The sequence below is a fragment of the Petaurus breviceps genome, unplaced genomic scaffold, assembly GCF_028583685.1.
Source record: "Petaurus breviceps papuanus isolate PSGF00001 unplaced genomic scaffold, PetGlider_PUasm1.0 90591, whole genome shotgun sequence".
Taxonomy (NCBI): Eukaryota; Metazoa; Chordata; class Mammalia; order Diprotodontia; family Petauridae; genus Petaurus; species Petaurus breviceps.
Window position 1 is genome coordinate 1,978,432 of NW_027187280.1, and position 17,830 is coordinate 1,996,261.

At 39.4% G+C, this 17,830-nt stretch overlaps 1 protein-coding gene across 6 annotated transcripts in view; it reads right to left on the minus strand.

Moving 5' to 3' along the window:
• Window positions 1-6,203, minus strand: part of RALGAPB (Ral GTPase activating protein non-catalytic subunit beta) — a 90,993-nt gene extending 84,790 nt beyond the window's left edge. For 3 of the 6 annotated variants that reach the window (XM_069063542.1, XM_069063540.1, XM_069063538.1), the window contains exon 1: window positions 5,918-6,202. The gene's annotated coding sequence lies outside the window, so the exon portion shown is untranslated. Of the gene's footprint in view, window positions 1-5,917 lie in introns of all 6 variants that reach the window. The other 3 variants (XM_069063543.1, XM_069063541.1, XM_069063539.1) reach the window with 2 other exon arrangements.
• Window positions 6,204-17,830: the final 11,627 nt, after the last annotated feature.

Below are 17,830 nucleotides of genomic sequence, written 5' to 3' on the forward strand. Positions count from 1 at the left end.
ATTGATACAAAGCAAAGTGAGCAGAACTAGCAGAACAATTTATATGATGACATTATAGAGAAAAACAACTTTGAAAGATGTTATTAGAACTGTTCGATACAATGACAAACCATGAATCCAGAAAACTGAAGATGGAACGTGCCATTCATCTCTTGCCCAGAGGGATGATAAATTTTAAATGGAGAGACATGGGGCAGCTCGGTAGCCCAGTGAATAGAGCACTGGCTCTGGAATCAGGAGGAACTGAGTTCAAATCTGGCCTCAGGGCTTAACACCTACTAGCCATGCAACCTTGGGCAAGTCACTTAACCCCAATTGCCTTGCCTTCCCCCCTCTTAAAAGAAAAACATTTTTAAATAAATAAATGAAGAGACATGAATTTTCATGGGCATATATATGTGGGTAAGAAGGGAATTTATTTTGCAGGACTATACATATTTATGTAAAAGGTTCAGCTGTTTGAGTTTTGGGGCTTTTTTGGTTGTTGTTCAATAGTGGGAGGGGCAGATTATAAATGCATTTAAAATAATATTTTAAAATTTAAAAGAACATCAGACTATAAATCAGGAAACATGAGTTCTAGTTCCAATTCTCATTAACTAGCTAAGTAGCACTGGGTAATAAATAAACTCTCCATGTCTTAGGTTTCTTTACCTGTAAAATAAGAGCAAAACATGGGTATCCTATGTAGCAAGGTTGCTGTGAATATCAGATAACAGGTAAAATTTTGTTAAGTATAAAGCACTATGTAAAAACATAAGTAACATTACCACCACCTCTGAGCCTAGACCTGCAATGAATCAATCTATTAAGTAATTCAATTCAATATCTATTACGTATTTACAAGGTATGAAGCCTTGTGCTAGACAATGGAGAAATGGAATGGGATGCAAAGCAATGTTGTCAAACTCAAATAGAAACAGGGCTGCTACAACACACAGAAAGATCCCTGTGGGAAGCGTATATTGATTTGCAAAGCCACACATATTTACAATATCTATGTTCTACTATATTTTTATTTATTTTGTCAAAATTTCCCAATTACATTTTAATCTGATTCAGCCACCGAGGCAGGGTGTTTGACACCTCTGGTATAGGACATAGTGTGATTTGGACACTATAAATTCACACATGTCCCCTGCCCTGAAGCTTATGATCTAGTAGGGAAATTGAGACCTAAACTAACAGAATGTAAAATAGCCTAAGAAATTGCATTGATACATACATAAATACATTAATGTTCACTGAGCAAGGGATCATATTGGGCTGAGAGGTGGTGGAGGGAATTTGAATTAAGTCTTAAACAATGGGTAGAATGTGGAAGAGGAGGGTAAGGAGAAGAAGGAAGAAGTGTGGAAGAGTGAAGAGGACAGAAAAAGTATTCCAGGCATGGGTCAGTTCAGTGTTATACCTTTGCTCAACAAATTCACAGGACATGTTTGAGGAAGTGGTGAACGGACTGGTTTGGCTGACATATAATGTAGGACACATGAAGGGAGTAGTATAAGGCAGGAAAAATAGACTCATTCATAGGAGAATAGATTTAGAGCTGGAATGGGCCTTAGAAAGATCAATTAAATCAACACCCTGATTTAATAGGTGAAGAAAATGAAGCCCATAAAGGTGAAGCAATTTGCCCAAGGTCACACAGGTAGGTTTTGAAGCTAGGTTTTGAACCCTGGTATTTTGTCTCCAAATCTAACACCCTTTTCCTTCTAACACTTAGGTTTTAGACCAGATTATGGATCCCTCACTTGAATACTTCTAAACATCTGTACCTCTTAACACAAGCTAAGGAAATTGAATTTCAGCAGGCAATGGTAAACAATCAAAAGTTTTTGAGCAAGGCAATGTGCCTTAGAAAGGTTAATGATGCCAGCTATTGTTGTAATAGTCAAGGGAAAAGGAAATGAGGGTTTGAACTAAAGTGAGAGTAATAAGTCTGGAGAGGGGGAGGAGACAGGTCTAAAAGATGGTGTGGAAGTAGAATTAACAAGACTTAAACACTGGCTGAATGTAGGACAGAGAAGGCTAAGTAAAAACATTTTTGGACTTGAGGTACTTGGGGGAAAACTACTGGCATTTATATAATTACTTTAAAGGTAACAATGTGCCTGGTACACGTTTATGATGTTACATTGTAAGCCTAACACTCAGTAAGCTCTTAATAAATGCTTTATTAAGATTTTCACATACCATATTTGAGACTCAAAACAACAGTTTGAAGTAGGTAGCACAGGTATTATTATCCCCATTTTTTTAGTTGCTTTTCAGTCATGTCTGACTCTTCCTGACCCCATTTGGGGTTTTCTTGGCAGAGATACTGGACTAGTTTGCCATTTCCTTCTCCAACTTACTTTATTTTACAAATGAGGAACTAAGGCAAACCATTTGCCCATGGTCACACAACTAGTAAGTATCTGAGACTGGATTTGAACTCAGGAAGACTGACTCTTCCTGATTCCTGGCCTAGTGCCCTACCCATTGTGAACCTAGTTGCCCATTTTACATATGAGGAAACTAATACTTGCAGAGCTAAAGCAACCTGTCCTCCTCCCAAGTCAATTATTACACTCCTACTATGTACCAGGCACTGTGCTTAAGCACTGGGCACTATTTTCACAAAGTTAAAAATCTTCCAAAGAGAGAGGTTATTGCTCATTATTGAAGAAGAACAGACAAATTAGGGTGTGAGTTTATTCACTGACTTTATAAAAGTCCAAAGTCCCTCTATTTATCAAGCTCTCACTAGAGAAAACATTAGGGCACATATCCTTCTTAACCCTCACCACTGCCATCTTCCCCCACCTATACATGAAGGCTCTTTGCTTTTCTTTCTTAAAAGCACAGGAAATTCTAACTCAGGTCTCACTAATTCATCTTTTACACAGAGCCTCTGCAAGTCTTTCCCCTGTACAAAGGAAAGAGCATTAGAATAAGAGTCAAAGAACCTGCAGTGTCTACCAGATCTGCCATTCACTATGTGTGACTTTGGCCAAAGCATTTCCCTTCTCTGAGCCTGAGTTTCTTTGGTAATTTGAGGGTGCAGAACCAGATTATTATTGCTGAAGCCACTTCCAGTTCTAAATTCTAAAATCAACTCTTTCTAGTTTTAACTTACTAATACACGATTCAAAGCTTCTCATCCACTTATTCTGTTTCCTACCTTAAAAAAAAATCACCAAGAGGCAGTGTGACAATGAGAAAGAATACTGACTGCAGTCAGAAGTCCTGGGTTCTAGTCTTGATCCTGTCACTAACTAGCTGTGTGACCTTGATCAGTGTCCTCATATGTAACATGGAGTTGGAGTAGATGAACTCTGTAAGGTCTCCTCCAGGTGACACTGTGGCATGCATGTATCTTGTTTGGAAGGGTTCTTACATCGTTAGGGAGGATCTAACCTGAGGTATAGACATAAAGAACATCCCTTAATGAATTACTGTCCAACATTTTCCATCTTCTCTTGGGGAGTAGAATAGATAACTCACTGCTAATTGATCAGGCTTACTTGGATAAAGTTTCTTCTACACACCTAGGCCAGCAGAGAACACTTAGTATAAGTGTCTAAGTCTGCTGAGTATATAGATTTAATAAGCAATATTACTAGCTCTTAGTTTGCCTACAAAAACCAACTGTGTACCATGAAGAGCATGTCCAAACAATCCTTAAGCTTAGTAGAATTTCACTGTTAAATGTAACATTAAACGTTTACATTTGGTCTACAAATACCAACATGTGTATGCTGCAATAGAACTTTCAAGACTAGTCAAGAAAGATATTTTTCCCTCAGGAAAAGCCACACCAAATCTTTTCATTATGATCTAAAAAAGCAGACATTTGTAAACCCTACTTTGTATATTTCTGCTCTTAATTCTACTATCAAAATCATTACCCCAATATCTTTCATCTTTTAAATGCACCAGAAATCTAGTAATTCTATACTAAATAGAGGACAAAACAAATGATTAACTACTTTCAATTTTACCCTTAGGAAATAATCTTTTTGACATTTCTAATATTATCTCTCTTGGTAACAATTATTAGTAGTCCTACCAATGAATACATTATGTTAACATTTACTAGGGGCTCACAAGGTAACATTACATGATTCTCAAGCTTTCTTTTGAACAACAGTGAGTTGGAGGATGAGTAAAGAGAGGTGGTGAAAGCATGAGAATTAAGAAGCATTCACACTACATATTAAATATAAGATCTTTACAGAGCAAACTAACGAACAGTAATAGCATATAAGTGATTCACACCTAAAAGGATCCCACAAAGGCATGAGAAAAGGGGGTGGGAGGATGTCTCTATTAAGTCAAAAACAAAAATGGAAAATTGGTAAACTCAGAATCACCACCATATCCGTTAACTTCAAAATGATCTTCACAAGAAGTTAAAGAATGCATGTTGTGATGTTATAAAAAATTAGTGTCTCACATTTGTAATAGTTCTGTATAGCTTTACAAAGTACTTTCCTCACAATAACCCGGAGATGTAAGTAATTATCCCTATTTTATAGAAGTGAAAACTGAGACTTTTTGAGGTCAAATGACTTGCTTCCTATCTACGTAACAAGTATGAGTTGGTAAACTTGCTCACAGAATTTACATGAGTGGAAGAAAGAACTGGAACCCAGGTCTTCTCATTCCAAATTCAGTGCTCTATTACACCACTCACTGTTTCATAATACTATGAAGTTGATAAAACACATCCTTAAGTACTTCTAAACAAAAAAGAAGGAAAACTACCTATAGTCCAAGAACTGCCAGGCAATATCTTATCAAAAACTGGACAAGACCCAGTAGGAAACAATATATACCTAAAGTGAGAGTTTCTTTTAAATTACAAAAGCAAAAGTAGGAATTAGATGCAGGTTTGGAACTACTAAAACAGAATGATGTCTATGCAGTCAGACAGTCTCAGTCTCTGTTATCTGCTGTTTTTGCTTGTTTTTCTTCATCTGAAGAGATGGTGTGTGTGTGTGTGTGTGTGTTGTTGCTGTTGTTGTAGGAAATGACTGCTGCAAAGACAAAAGGCATCGATACAATCTATTTTAAAAAGCTTCCTGAAATATTCATCCTTCCTTAGATTACCCAAATTGAAAAGTTACTAAAGGACAGTGTTCAGCACAGTGAAAGTGAAGCCGCAGAAACCCAGTTCGCAATCAATAGAAATACCAAACCAAGTGCACTTTTGCCTAGCTCGCTCTCCTTGAGAAGAGCGGCTGTTTTCCCCTTCCTTGGCATCCCCAGGGCTTAGCGCTTGGCCTGGCACTGGCATACGGCTTGTCGCTGACTTGACTCGGACGTCCTGGCCCTACGACTGGGCACAGTACCTGACTGCCTCGAGTCACCTAACTTTCTGTAAGATTTCCTCGTCTCCGCAGCCGCCTCGCGGAACCACACAACCGCACGACCCCGCAAAAGCACCCGTCCCGGCAAAGTCGAGGCCAATAGGAAAAGAGCGTCTCCGCGGGCCGGGGCTCCGCGAGCTGCGGTCCCAAAAAGGGACTGCCAGCCAGACCCCCAAGCCGGCCCCGAGGGCTCCTGCCCTCACGACCCCCGGGGTGGGAGGGAGGAAGACGGCTGGCACTTAGGAAGCCCAGCGCCCCATCTCCTACTCCTGCTGCCCCCTCCTCGCCCTCCTCCGTCCCCGGGCACCGACTGTCCCCGCCCCCCTTGTCGTCCTCGCCCGGCCCTGCACCAAGGGCCGGGATAGTCCCGCCGCCCAGCCCCCGACGACATCCGCGGGCAGGCCGCGCTTCCCGGCCCGGAGCCCAGCTACGGCCGCGGCCGGGGGGGAAGGCCAGGCAGTCAGTCCAGGGGCGGCAGGCGGCCGCGCGTCCCGGCAGGTCCTGCAGGCCAGACCCGACCCAGCCCGGCCCGGCCGGAGAGGCGCCGCCCTCGAGGTTACCTGCGCTGAGGGGCCCGGCCCGCATCGCTGGGCTGGGGCGGGGAGGGGAGGGCCACCGCCGCCGATCAGCCTTCCGCCTCAGGGGGCCGGCTCCATGGGGGCCCGTGGCGGCCCAGGGCCTCTGTCCGTCAGGCCGCTGGAGAAAGGGAGAGAAGGAGCGAAGGGAGCGGCCCAAAAGGGCGAAGAAGGCTGGAGGGTCGGTCCCGAGGGCCGGCCGGCGGGCGGGCGACAGGTTTCAGCTCCCGCAACTTCCGACTGCGACTGCCGGGGGCGGTGGCGTCAAATATCTCACCGCGGAAACCTCGGCACTGCGCATGTGCTGTGCATCCCAGACCTCCCCGCGAAAAAAGTCTCCCCTCCGCCCCTTCCTGGGGATAGGGCCAAGTTACTGGAACGGGGCGGGGAGGGGGAGGGAGAAGGAGGAAGAGAAGGGGAGGAAGGTGGAGAAGGGAAGGATTTAGGAAAGCGGGGTGGGGGGCATGAAAGGAGGAATGAGAGGGAGCCGGGAAAGGACTGGAGAAGGGGGTGGGTCTCCTGATAAGACCCCACAGAGGTAGGCTGAGAGGAAAGTCAGACCAGCATAAATTTTAAAATAATAATACATTATTTTTAAAATTTATATTATATTAATTTTTATGTATACAAACATAATAGAAATAGATTTAAATTATAAATAAACACATATGTTTAAAACTAGGTGGATAGAACTCTAGGCCTGAAATTAGGAAGACTTGAGTTAAAATTTGCCCTCAGACACTTATCAGACACAACCAGTAGTGTGACCCTTTGCAAGTCACTTAACCCTGTTTACCTCAGTTTCCTCATCTGTAAAATGAGCTGAAGAAGGAAATGGCAAACCACTCCAGCATCTTTACTAAGAAACCCCAAAAGGGGTCATGAAGAGTTGAACACAATTGAAATGATTGAACAACAGTATTTCCATTATTTAACATATAATATACACCAAGCATATGAAGGCTTCCTCTGGTGGAATAGGTGGATGAGAACAATTTGTTCCAGTGATCATGGAAGCAGCTTAAGTAGGTACTGTGGAGGGCTTAGACCTTGGTCAGACATCAAAAAAATGCCAAGGTCATCCATTATATCCTGGGCCATTCACAAGCATCATGACCTTTGTCTTGTCACTGGATCTTGAAGAAAGAGCAAGGCTGATAACTTTATGCAATTCTGCCTCACTTAAATCCAATTCACATTGGAGTCAAGACATCATCCCATGATGTCATTGATTCTCTTAGAAAATGGACAAGCAATAATAATATATAAATAATAATTTTAAAAGAGCTATTTCAGGGCCAGGGTTGAATGGGGATGATTTTTACCTATGAATGTGATATGTCAGCATGAGACTCCTCAGTTAAAAAAAGTTCCCCTGTCCAGATGCTCATATTCAGTCATAATCAGGTCCTTCCTTTACGGGAGAAAATAAAATAGAGTCACCCAAAGGGAAAGAGTTTAGAAGGTCCTGGGAAGGCATCTTATGGACAGGAGGAGTCCAGTAAAAAAAAAAAAAAATGTCCATGAGGTAGGCAGCACTAACAATTTTGAGAAAACAAGAATTCCTGGCATAGGAAGATAACCAGTGAAAATGCATGGTAGAGTTAGAAATGGAGTGATTTGATCATGTTTTATTGATAACTTTGTTTTTACATTGTGTTTGTTTCTCAATAGATCTAATTTCCCACCCAGTGAGCTCTCTTGTAGCATTCTCTTTTTAAAAAAATTCAGCAAAACCAACTTATCCATAACAACATTCCATACCAGTTGTCCCCTACGGCTAAGGAAAAGAGACAGGTGCATTTTATCAACTCCTCTTTTAGTCATTATAATTGTTTTAATGTTCTTTGTGACTATACATTCATGTTGTATTTGTAAGTGTTGTTTTCCTTGGTTTTGTTGGCTTTACTTTAGCATCAGTTAATTTAAATCTTCTCAAGCTTCCCTCAGTCAGTCAAATGTTTATTAAGTGCCTGAAAAGACAGCCCCTGTTCTCCAGGAGCTCACAGTCTAATGCAAACAGCTAGGCACTCATGTTGTTTTGGAGAGCACAATAATATTCCATTATAATAGTATATCACAATTTATTTAGTCACCCTCATCAATGAATGCCCCCTACATTTTGCTGCCACAAAAAATACTGAAAGGCTTTCTTTTCTTATCTTATGTTTGCCTTTGATGGGACAGTTTCTTCAGTAGGATCATTTCAGGCCAAGGTCTAGAGCTAGCTCTAGAGAAGATATTGGAGACATACTTTCATTACTTTTGGTTTTGCATCAGCCAGGGCTTATTAATCCTGGGTTTTTAGTTTGATAATTGTATTTTAACATAATTCATTTCCTTTGTAATTCTATATATTTAAGAACATTATTTGAGAAGGGGTTCATGATAAGAACCCCTGTCCCAATTACAACCCAGCCCTTTTAACCTTTCTCTTTCATTTTGAGTAGATTAATCAACCAATCAACAAACAATTCCAGGCTGTGTTTAGGAACTGGGAGTGCAAAGACAAAAGGGTAGAATTCCACTGGGTTTTTTTTTTTGTCTCAGTTTACTTGGACCCACCACATTCTGCTACCACATAATGGGCAAACTCTAATTCCACAGTCACTAGCAGCCCTCTGCAAACAATTTCCACTTAATGGGGAAAGAAGTGCTTCATAGCTCCAATGGTAAAGACGAGTTATTAAGCTCCCTTGTGTTAATGCAGTCAATCAAAAAGCTTTTATTACGTTCCTACTCTGTGCCAGGCACTGTACTAAGTCCTGGGGTAAAGTGCCAATGAATTTGTTGTTCTGACATGACTCCATTTTTTTTTTAAGCCACCATTTTGTGACTGAGTAATTGTTATATGAGAGTCAGCTAAATGGCTCAACAGATAGAACCTGAAGTCTGGCTTTTACTGGAACAGGAGTCAGGAAGACTTGAATTCCAATGTGACCTCAGACACTTACTAGCTGTGTGACCCTGGGCAAATTATTTAATCTCTGTTTGCCTTAGTCCACTGGAGAAGGAAATGGCAAACCATTCCAGTATCTTTTCCAAGAAAACCTCATGGACAGTATTGTCCACAGGGTCACAAAGACAGACTTTGTCATGACTCAACAACAAAGTTGTTATGTAAGTTGTTTTACTTTAATAATGACTTGAGTGGTATAGTTTGTAAATATGCTCCCCCCATACTTGGTAAATAACTCCTAATGAAGTGTGTTCCCCAGATTTGGTAAACAACTGCTAATGACAAATGTCATCCAAATCTGGTAAATCACTAATAAATGCTTGCTAATAACATTTGTTTTATTGATAGTTTCTTTTCATCATAAGCTTAGGTAATCAATCACTAATCAGAACTTGAAGGTAACCAGCTAAATCCTATAGGTAGAACTATAAGAAATATGTCTGGAGACCCACCCCAGTCTTCAGCATGATCTTAGGTCTCAACTGAGGTCCCTTCCTCAACACACACACACACACACACACACACACACACGAAAGACTCAAGTTCCCCAAACTTAATATTCAAGCATCCCCATGTTCACCTGAGTGCAATGCTAAATGACTGACTTGTAAAGTGATCTCCTTAGAGGGAGATAAATGACCTCTCACTTGGAAGAGAGGGATCATTGCCAATGAATTCCAGTATGAAACAGGCTTATTGGGAAGCCCTGGGAAATCAGGTTGATGTTTTGTTCCTAGTGAGGTTAATTTTTGTATATATAAACTAATGTTTGCATGCATTTGATTAATAAAGGTTGATTGCTAGAATTGAGAGATATAAGTCTAATTAGTGTTTCTTTCATGCTAGTTAGCATAAATAACAGTAAATTGATTTTGCAAGTGCTTTAGAGGAAGATACAAAGGGCAAAAAAAAAAAAAAAACCCACCAACAAACAAACCCCATTTCCTATTCTCAAGGAACTCACAGTCATATGGGGGAGACAATATCTAAACAATTATATAAAACAAGATTTATGCACAATAAATTGGAGATAATCCACAGAAGTAAGGCACTAGCCTTAAGGGTTATTTTTGTAGAAGGTGGGATTTTAGCAGAACTTATAGGAACCTCCAGCAAAGCTAGGAGGTGAAGATGAGGAAAGAGAATTATGGGTGTAGGGAGACAGCTAGTGAAAATGCATGTAGAGTTTGAGATAGGATGACTAGTTAAGAGATCTAGCAGGGAGGTCAGTTTCACTGAATAGCAGAGTAGGTCAGAGGAAGTAAAGTATAAGACCAGAAAGGTAGGAAGCAGTCAGCTTATGAAGGTCATTGAATGCCAAAGAAAGGATTTTACATATGTTGCTATGGGTGAAAGGGAGTCACAAGAGTTTGCTAAGTAGGGGGTGCATGGGCAGATCTGAGCATTAGAAAGATCACTCTTACAGCTGAGTGGAGGACAAACTAGAGTGGGGAAAGACTTGTGGGAGGCAGACCAACCCAACAGGCTATTGCAGCAGTCCAGGTGTGAAATTATGAGGATGTACATCAGGGTGAGGGCAATATCAGAGAACAAAAGGGGAAGCACTGTTCCTTGAAGATAGAATTGACAGGACTTGGCAACAGGTTAGATTTGGGAAGATGAAAAATATGAGAAGATGTGGACATATCAGGGTGACTGAGAGGATAGTGATGTCCCTGACAATAGGGGGAAGGTTAAGAAAAGGGAAGGACTTGGGGAAAAGATTTTTGGTCATGTTGAGTTTAAGATGTCTGTGGGACATACAGTTGGAGATGTCAAATAGGCAGTTGAAGATTTGAGTCTAGAGGTTGAGAGGTACATCTGGATAAATAAATCTGAGAATCATCAGCATTGAAATGATAATTGAATTTATGGAAACTGATGACATGACCAAGTGCAAAAGGATAGAGGAAAAAGAAAAGAGGGTTCAGGAGAAAATCTCAAGTATGGGGGACATTAACATTTAATGGACATGACCTGGAAGAAGACAAAGCAAAGGAGATCGAGGAGTGGTCAAGTAGGTAGGAGAACTGGGAGAAGATGAAAATCTAGAATGAAGAGAATATTAAGGAGAAGAGGGTAATCAGCAGTGTTAAAGACTATAGAAAGATCAAGAAGGATAGGGATTGAGAAAAGGTTTTGGCAATTAAGTGATCATTGGTAACTTTGGAAAGAACAGTTTCAGTTGAATTGATGAGGTGGGAAACTGGATTGTAGAAAGTTAAGTAGAAAGTAAGAGGAAACTAAAATTGTAGACTGCTTTTTTAGGTCCCTTCACCTTTAAACCTATAAATCTATAAAATGGCACCTGCTCTCTAAGTGCTTATACCCTATTTGGAGAGATTTAGTGTACTATATCAGCTATAGCTACCAGGTATCCCACAATACAATTCTCACATTTCAGTACTTCATACTGATTCTATCTGGGTAAGTCTACTTCATTGGTTTTGTTTGTGCAAAAACTTTTTGATTTTATGTAATCAAAATTATCCATTTTACTTCCTATGAACCTCTCTGTCTCTCATTTAGACATGAACTCACCCTCCTATCCGTAGATCTGACAGATAAATTCTCCCATCCTCCATTATTCTGCATATGATATCACCCTTTATGTCTAAATCTTGTACCCATTTTGAACTTAGCTTGTCTGAAGTGGACATCTGAGAAATAACAAGACAGCAGTGCCAATTACAATTTAGGAGTGTTTATTAACCAGCTGGTGACTCCCTGCCCAGTAGGGAAGACAGCATTGAGTCTCCTGAAAGGTACATTTTTATAGAATATAATATGTTGCTAACAACAAAATGTAGTTCCAAGGGCGGGGGTGGGGTTCCATTTCTAGTAAAGTCTTGGGTACCTAACAAGAACAGACTTGTATCTGGGGTATGTTTTTAGCAACACATGTGAAAAGTTCCCTCACTAATTTTTTTTTTGCCTTTTGGAGGGCAATTGGGGTTAAGTAACTTGCCCAAGTTTACACGGCTAGTTGTGTGTGTGTGTGTGTGTGTGTGTGTGTGTGTGTGTGTGTTTGTTAAGTGTCTGAGGCCAGAACTGAACTCAGGTCCTCGTGACTCTGGGGCCAGCGCTTTACTCACTGCTCCACCTAGCTACCCCAAGTTCCCTCACTTTTATGGCCTATCAAGTGATTTCCAGGGACCCTGGTAGGTGCCCCTTCTGGAAGGTTTAGGTGGTTTTGGTGTATAATTTCTGGTGGGCATTTCAGGTCTAACCCTAGTTTCTGCCAAACTACTTTCCATTCTTCCCAATAATTTTTGTCAAAGAGTGAGTTCTTGCTCTAATAATTGAGATCTTTGTTCAGTTTTATCAAACACTAGGTTATTGTGTGCATTTGCTTCTGCATATTGTGTGCCTAATCTTGTCTGCAGATCAACCTCTCTCTTTCTTACCCAATACCAAATTGTTTTGATGACTTTAGTTTTATGGTAAGATTTGAGATTTGATACTATTAGTTCCCCTTCCTTCCTGGTTGTTTTTTTTTTTCCATTGATTACTTCTATATTCTTGACTTTTTGTGCTGCCAGATGTATTTTGTTACTATTTTTTGTAGTTTTGTAAAATAATTCTTTGGTAATTTGATTGTAATGGCAATGAATAAGTAAATTAATTTAGGTAGTATTGTCATTTTTATTATATTGGCTTAGTCTACCCACAAGCAATTAATATTTCTCCAGTTATTTAGATCTGACTTTATTGTGTGAAGTAATTGAGTCCATATAAGTTCCTTTGTGTGTCTTGACAGGTAGACTGCCAAGAATTTTATATTGTTTGTAGTTACTTTAAATGGAATTTCTTTTTGTCTCTTGCTGATGGATTTTGTTCATAATGTTCAGAAATGCTGATGATTTCTGTGGGCTTATTTTATATACTGCAACTCTACTGAAATTGTTAATTGTTTTGATTAGTTTTTGAGTTGACTCTCTAGTATTCTCTAAATCATCTTATCATCTGCAAAGAGTGATCACTTAGTTTCCTCATTGCCTATGCTTTTCCTTCAATATCTTTTTCTTATCTTGTTGCTATAACTAGCATTTCTAGTACAATATTGAATAGCAATGGTAATCATGGATATCCTTGCTTCAACCCAGATCTTATTTGATCTGACTTATTTGATTCAACTTCTAACTTAACCCTATTATAGATAATGCTTGCACTTGGTTTTAGATAGATACTACTTATTTTAAGGAAAGCTTCATTTATTCTTATTCTTTCTAGTGTCTTTAACAGGAATGGGTGTCATGTTTTGTCAAAAACTTTTTTCTGAATCTATTGAAATAATCATATCTTTATTATTTTTGTTAATATTGTCGATTATAATTATAATTTTCTGAATATTCAACCAGCCCTACATTCCTTATATAAATTCAACCTGATAATACTGCATGATCTTTGTGATATATTCATGCAATCTCCTTGCTAGTATTTGTAATGTTAATGGAATGAGAAGATCTTTCCTGCCCATTAATAGGCCTGTGTAACCTGCTTTGAGTTTGGGCCCAACTGACTGTTGTGATAGAGCCTGAGTCACATGGAGCCCATGGTGGGAGGAGCTTGCTGAATGGGTGGAGCAGGAAGAGAGAGTGAGGCAAAGCAAGTACCATGAGAGAGAGAGAGAGAGAGAGAGAGAGGAATTTTGCCTAGGGGAGCTTGTTTGTGGGGAGGCCTAATGGAGGGAAGGCTTGGGGATGTCGGTGTTCTCTGGTTTGGTGATGTGTATAAGCTTCTTTGTTACCCTGGTGGGATTGGCTTTCTGGTATTTAAATAAATATTTTGGTTTTGCCTTTGAGGAAGAGAGTTATTTATATTTTGTGAATTTGCCCTGGAAATATGCATACATATTGATAGTGGCTGCTATGAGTATTGCATTGGTGATATAGTATTTTATTCAATTTGTTTTGCATCAATATTTATTAGGGAAATTGGCCTAGAGCTTTCTTTTTCTGTTTTAGCTCCCTCTGGTGGAGGTAACAAGATCATATTTATGTCATAGGAGGAATTTAGTAGGATTCTTTCTTTACTCATTTTTTCCAAATAGTTTATATAGTTTTGGAATTAATGTTTGGTAGAATTCACTTGTAAATTTATCTGGTCCTGGGTTTTTTTCCCTTAGGTAGTTTATTTATGACTTGCTCAGTTTCTTTTTCTAAGTTAGAGTTATTCTAAAATTCTAAGAGATTATCTTCTTATATAATATACATGTATCTCCATGTATAATAATGTAAACAGTTTAACCATTTTTAGTCTCTTATGATTTCTCACTCATAGCTATCTTTTTTTTCCTGCCATATTTCTCTTGAGTCCTGTGTTTGAATATCAAATTTTCTATTCAACTCTGATCTGTTTTCATCAGGAATGTCTGAAAGTCTTCTATTTCATAATTCTTGGTTGTAATCCTAGATCTTTTGCCTTCCAAAATACCACATTCTAAGCCCTCTATTCCTTTATAGTGATATCTGCTAAATTTTGTGTGATCTTGACTGTGGCTCCATGGTACTTGAATTCTTTCCTTTTGGCTGCTTGCAGTATTTTCTCTTAGACCTGAGAGTTCTAGATTTAGGGTACAATATTCTTGAGAGTTTTCATCTTTGGGTTTCTTTTAGGGCGTGATCAGTAGATTTTTCCAATTTCTATTTTGCCCTCTGTTTCTAAGATATCTGGGAAGTTTTCTTTCATAATTTCTTAAAATATCCCATCTAAGATCTTTTTTTCTTTATGACTAACAGTTAAACCAATGATTTTTAAGTTATCTCCCCTTGATTTATTTTCCACTTCAAGCTGTACTTTTAGTAAAATTAACCTTACCTTATTTGTGTTGTCTCCTTCATTAGAATGTAAGGTCATAAAAGGTAGAGACTTTGTTTTTATATTTTTATCCCTAGTGCTTAGCACAGCTCTTGGCACATAGTAATCACTTAAAAATGCCTTTTTATCCATTCATTCTTTCTTCATTCATTCATTCTGCTACCTGTATGATCTTAAACAAGTCACTTAACTTCATGGGACCACAGTTATCGAAGTAAGAATTTTGGACTAAATGATCTCTATGGTCCCTTACAGCCTAAAATCTGTAATTCTATGTACTACAATAGTTTTAAGGGTCAAATTAATGTGTGAATGAGTTGTCTTGGTTTACTCTAAGGAATAATCTTTGAAAAAGTTTAGCCCATCCCCACCCCACCCCAATTAATCAAGCAACAGTTTATTAACCTTGGGGTTGAGAAGATCATTTCTATTCATAGAAAAGGAAAGGGATAAAAATAAGTATAATATATAGCTTGTTGTTTGTCCTTCATTTTCAAAGAGGACCAATGACATCACACAGTGATGTCTTGATTAGAGTATGCATTGGATTTAAGTGAGGCAGAGTTGCACAAAGTTATCAACCTCACTCTTCCAGAGTCATCAAAGTCCAGTAGCAAGACAAATTGTCAAGATGATTGTCAATAACCAGGATATAGTGGATGATTTTAGCATGTGTGATGTGTGACCAAACCTCTAAGCCCTCCACACCTTCAGCCACTTTCATGGCTGTTGGAACAAATAGATCTCATCTGCCCATTCTTCATATGCTTGGGATGAACATGCTGGTGGGTTTAAGGCCTGTCCATTACCCTCAACCTGGTTTAGTCCATCTGCCAAAATGGTTTTATGAGGGTGTGGCTGCTGTGCATGCTACAGCTTCTCAGAACCCCAGGTGAGAGTTGAGTATCATGGGAATACCAACATTGGATGAGCAGCCCTGGAAAGGGCTTGGCAAAACCTCCCATCGGACGTGCTAGTCCTCCCTGAACACTTAGCAGCAAATTCTACTGCTACTATACAGAACTGAAGAGTAGTCCAACTGCTTAAAACTAATCCCAGGCTGATTCTCTCAAGTCAAGTCAATATGCATTTATTAAATGCTTACTATGTGTTAAATTCAAGGGAAACAAAGAAAGGCAAAAATAATCCCTTTCCTCATTCTAATACAGTTCAATTCACTTAAAGGCAATTTGCCTAGACTAAGACTAGAATTACGTTCATTCCTCAGTTATGTTGACATATTCAATTCTACAAACATTTATTAAGCTCCTACAATGTACAAGACACTGTGCTAACTCAGGAGATAAAAAGACAGAAAATGATCTAATGCCTTTAAGGAGCTTGAGGCAGCTAGATAGAGTAATACCTGGGGTCTGGAAGATCTGAATTCAAATTTGATCTCAGACACTTATTAGCTGTGTAACCCCGGGCAAGTCATTTAATCTCTGCTTGCCTCAGTTTCTTCAACTGTAAAATGGTGATAATAATAGTACCAAATGAGATAATATTTGTAAAAGCTTTTAGAAAAGGGCCAAGAAGATAGTAGGTGCTTAATGTCCCCTTTCCTTTCCCTTATATTCCATTCAGAGGATACAACATGAACATAAATAGACAAATTCAAGGTGATTTAAAAAGGAAAGGAACTCTAGTAAATGTAGTTCTCAGGGAGATAAATTGAGCTGAGCCTGGAAGGAAGGTGAGGATTCTGAAAGGCAAAAAGAGGGAGTGCTTTAGGGCAAGGGGTATGGCTTCAAAGTGGGGATGTTAAGCTTAAAGAGTAGCTCACAGTCCAGTTTGGGTGGAATGAAAGAGTACTTAATGGAATAATAAAAGATTGAAAAGATAGACAGGATCCTGATTGTGGAGGGCTAAGGAGTGTATTCTTTTTTTTTTTTTTTTGCTTTTTGGAGCAGGGAAGGTAGGGCAATTGGGGTTAAGTGACTTGCCCAAGGTCTAAGGAGTGTGTTTTATCCTAGAAGCAACCAGGGAGCCACTGAAGGGTTTTTAAGGAAGGGAGTAACATGATCAGACATGAATGTACCTTAGAACATGTATGTACCTTGTCAACTATGGGAGGTAAGTAGGTAAGTGGTAATGATGACCTCATGGTGCCCATGTAAGTGAAGATGAAATATTTTATAGAGGTAGAATAGATAGTATTTGAAAAGTGATTGGTATGGGAGAGAGTGGGAAAAATGAAAGATAATCTTGAGGTTATGTACCTGGGTAACCCCCCAGGAGCAATGCTGGTGCCCTGAGCAGAAGCAAGGAAGTTTGGAGGAAAGATAATAGTATAGTACAGTGGAAAGGGTACTGGCCCTAGAGTGAAGGGATCTGTGTTCAAACCTTCAATCATATTACCTGTGTGACCTAAGGCAAGTTATTTAACCTCCTTGGGTTCAGTTTCCTCACTTATAAAATAAAGGGGATTGTACTAGATGATCTCTGTCATTCTGTGCAGATCTAGATCAATAGCTGGTTCTGTTTTGGACAATTTGAGTCCAAGATACTAATGGGACCTCAAGGTAGAGATGTCCAGCAAGCAGTTGGCAATATAGGAATAGAGTTCAGAAAATGATGGTTGGCTATATAGATTTGAGCATCATCTTCATCTCTCAGAGGTTCCCAAACTTATTTGGCCTACTGACCCCTTTAAAAAAATTATTCCTGGAAATCTACTTCCTTTAACCCTTTAACGATTTTTTTTTACATTTGCATCTTTTAAAAATATATAAAATATACTTTTTTAAATGGTGCATCTCAAATTTAATAATTTCTTATAAATTTGTGGGCTTTTTCCTGCATCGAAATTTTGATGACACAATATTGTGTCATGTAACCATAAAGTGTTGTGTTGTAAACAAGTCATTCCACACCTTCCCGCACTTGGAAAATAATGTAATCACTACAACTTTAACTCTGTTACACAACAGATGAAACATTTTTCAAAATTTCAAAATTTCCTTCTCTTTCCTTATGCTTCCACAGCCTCCTTATTTTTGTTCAACATCCCCTCCTCCCCCCCACCCTCCACCTCTCCCCCATGGTTCCAGTGCCCTCCAGGGGGTGGTATCCTCCACTTTGGGAACCTCTGAAAGATGATTACTGGACTCATGGAG